Source organism: Corvus brachyrhynchos, unplaced genomic scaffold (genome assembly GCF_000691975.1).
Source record: "Corvus brachyrhynchos isolate BGI_N302 unplaced genomic scaffold, ASM69197v1 scaffold14, whole genome shotgun sequence".
NCBI lineage: Eukaryota > Metazoa > Chordata > Aves > Passeriformes > Corvidae > Corvus > Corvus brachyrhynchos.
The window spans coordinates 12,811,868-12,815,600 of NW_008239110.1; the positions used below are offsets into that span (position 1 = coordinate 12,811,868).

At 41.5% G+C, this 3,733-nt stretch overlaps 1 protein-coding gene across 2 annotated transcripts in view; it reads left to right on the forward strand.

The window, feature by feature from the left end:
- The first annotated feature begins 3,406 nt into the window (after positions 1-3,406).
- The window catches only part of GJA1 (gap junction protein alpha 1), a 7,582-nt gene continuing 7,255 nt past the window's right edge, over positions 3,407-3,733 (forward strand). For both annotated transcript variants that reach the window (XM_017739624.1, XM_008637804.2), the window contains exon 1: positions 3,407-3,649. The gene's annotated coding sequence lies outside the window, so the exon portion shown is untranslated. The remainder of the gene's footprint in view (positions 3,650-3,733) is intronic.

Sequence of the window (3,733 nt, forward strand, 5' to 3'; positions counted from 1 at the left end):
GTTAATCTCCATTCACCGTATGTACAGCTCATTTTACTCAGTCTGTGGATTCTTCTCCCAAATTGCACAGGATGAGGACAGTGCTGTGCATGGGAGTACCGGGAAGTGAATTTTTCAAGCAAATTGAAAACAAGTGAAAGCATGTGATTCGTTTTAAGAGCTCCACAAACTACAGACATGCTTAATTGGAAGTAGACCATGAACCCCACTGGTATCCATGGAAGATTTGGTAATGGTCAAAGGACTGGATAGCCTTCCAAATGAAACATTCACTACAGCTTTTCTAGTGAATCAGGTTGCTCAAATATTATTGAGAGATTATTTGGAGGAAATATGAGGAAAAAAGGTTTTTTATAAAATGCTGCACTTGTGTTCAGGTAATAAATACAAAGAAAACAGTGGACTGAGTTCTGTATTAACCACAAATATGTGCCAAAAGATGGAAATACTAAATAATCCAAATTTTTGTTCCCTTTGGTAAGTCTGTATAGAAAAGCAGCAGCAGTACTGTGGGCTCTGAACAATTTCACTGATTTAGCTGAAGATTCAGCAGAGAGTAGACAGAAGCACTGTGGAAGTCATCCTGAGGTTCAGCCCCGGAGATACACTTGACAGAGTCTGGGCTCCAGCATTGCACCCGGGTTGTGGTGCAACTGTGTCTTTACAGATTACGCTGCAGCCTGCCAAAACAAAGGCAAATGTGTTCTGGAGTCCTTGCACTGCCAAGACAGTGCTGTTTGCTCCAAAATGCAAAATTTCAGTGGATGGCAAGAGAGTTCTCAGAGAGTTCAAGGCCCCAAAATGTTCATTTCTTTTATGTGAAAAGAATCTGTCTTCTACAATGCAAGGCTTCAAACCTAACTGTGATCTTCTTACCCATCTCTTAGTCCATAATTATGAACAGATTTGCAAATACCTCAGATCTGACACCCCCATGCTTTCCCGTGGAACACAGTTTCAGCTGAAGAGGGGTTGTGTGTGAGGACATTTGCTCCATCTGAAACAATGGTTTCCATTGCAAGGCAAATGAATGTGAGGTTTTCTTGTAACCTTGTGAAATGGTAGATCATTGCATCACCTGAAGCTGAATATATTCTGGTAATAGGATGCAAAATATGATCATGGAGACATTTCCAAACTCTAAGAGACCTTTCCGAATAATTCTTATTGGGACAAATAATAATCCTTCCTAATTCTGCACAGTGTCGTGGTGGAGACTTGTAAAACTTTCCCTTTTTCATGTAGATAATGCCATAGCAAAACTAAGTCCTCCACTTAATCTGGCTGCAAAACTATTCTTCCCTTGTTACTAATGTACACATTTTAGTTTTCCAAACTGGATTTTAAGATTGCTGGGTTTCTCACAAATACTGTTTTTTGTTTGGTTGTATTTTTTTTTTTTAATTTAAGTGGAGAAATACTTTATACTTCCTTCAAAACCATAATGTTTGCAAAATCACAAAGCCTATACTGGAAGATAATGGGAAACTGCAACATCAGGCAAGCTGGACCCTGTGATCTTGCCAGCTTTGACAGGGAATGATAGCTTTGTATTCTTGCATGTTATAATTCAAGGGTTTATTCCTGGCATAATTCTGCTTTCTAAGGGGCAATTTTTTCAGCACCAACATATACAACATCCCAAATGTCCTCAATGTCTCAGCATTGACACACGTAGTTATGTTGACAGGGTTTTATACTTTTCTCCAAATAACCAGTGTTTTACAGACAGTAGCAGGAGCCCTGTGTGTATTCTGCTCACTGTCTATACCACAGTCATGAAGACAGTGAAGCACTGTCGTTTGTATATTACAATTTATCCATTCTCAAGAAGAAGGGCCCACAGCCTGTGAGGCACAAGGCCCCATTTCTCCCTTAATGTGATGAGAAAAGGCAACCTAAAAACTACCTTCAGAAAACAAAGTTTCTTTCTGCCATATGGCTTGGACAAATGTAAAAACAACAGAAAAAAAAAGTCAAAACTAACAGCCACTACCAAAGAAAAGAGAGGAAACTAAGCAAAGCAATTGTCTCTGTCTGCAAGTGGAAGAAGGGGAATGGAAGGTGTGCATTGTAGTGTACTAGCTCTGTTTGTCACACAGGAGGCAGTGTGGCCTGCTATTAACTGCTCCCGAGCAAGAACCAGGATGGGTGTGTTTAGTTCCTAGCTTCAAAGCTCCCTGCTGAGTATATTTCTACAAAGATCCTGTCTTCCTTCTCTGGAGAGTTCTGGGTGAAAAGCAGTAGGGAAGAGCTGTGAAAAATAAGCAGTAATATCTAGGTTGTGTTGCGGAATGTAACTTTCAGTATTTCAAAAAGAAACTGTAAAGAGGACCCTTATCTAGGAATCTCTCCATGACCATTACTGGACTTCTCTCCTTCAAAGAGCAAAAAATACTTATCCTGGGCTACTGAGCCCAGAAATAGCTCTTGAGAATAACATGAGTTGAAAACCCAATGAGCCTGGTACCACCCCAAATGTGTAACTTCATGGAGAACTATCTGACCAGGAACACGTCTAGAGAAGCTCTTAAGAAGTCCCACAGAGCAGCTAATACCCCAGGACATGAACAAGGACAAGACCAATTCCTGATGGCGTTTGAATTCTATATGTGAGGAGCTTAACACAGAGAAATAAATTAATCTCTGTTCTACAGACAAGGCATTTTTCAAGGAGAATTTAACCAGGGTCTAGGCAGGAGCAAAGCCAAACAAGTTTTGTTTCAATTGTATAGATCAGTTTTGAAGCATGCTTTTATTCTGTAGAATATGTTCAAAAATTATCAAGAACATTTCTTCCCACTATTGAAGCCTGATTCACTGTACTATGCTTTATTTTCTGAAGTTTCCTGGAAAGAGTTTCCTGGAATGTGAGATAATTCCTTCATTTCTCCCATGGGATGGACACAAGCACACATGCACACACAAATAATAGTAAAAAAATATGTGATGTGTATCTACTGTGGAAACAAACGCTGCTCCTGGTGTGTACTTTCATGTGTGCACGTAAAGGAAATTGACCTCAGTAAACAAGGCTGTGTTCACAACAAAAAGAGTAGAGAGGGCTTGGGAGGGCTTCCTCTCCTGAGTGGTGGCTAGGAGACAGCAGCCCCAGCATCCAGAATGTCCACACTGGTTACCCACTGATCCCTTTCCCTGCAGTGAAACTCCTGGTGCACACCAGAGAGCCAGCTTGCCTCATCTGTCTCAGGCGAGCCCAGATCCGGTCACCGTGCCAGCCAGGTGCTGGCTGCTTACTGCCCATGCATTTTTTTTTGTTACATCAGCAAGAGTGGATTTCCACGCTCTCTTTCATGTCTTTCCCTGTGCCTCCAGTCCGCCCCCTCCTCCTCCCTCAGCTCGCAGAGCCCCTCCTCCCGGGCTGCCTCCCCTCCCTCTCCCCTCCTCTCGCACAGTCACAGGCTTGAAAACTTGTTATAAGCTCTCCCAGTGTTCCAAGTTAGAAAAAACTTTTACGAGGTATCAGCACTTTTCTTTCATTAGTGGGGAAGGAAGGATGAAAAATACAAAACAGCAGTAGACTTTTAAAGTTTAAATAGACAGGTCTGAGTGCCTGAGCGTGCTCTTCCATTTTAGTTTAACCCTCCAAAGAAGTACACTGATCCATTTTCACTGCTGATCGGCAAGGGTAAGTTGAAAGTTTTCCTTTTTTTATCATTTTGTGTATCCCTTTTTCTTTTCTGAAAACACTTCTTTTCTTTTTTCTTCCCCC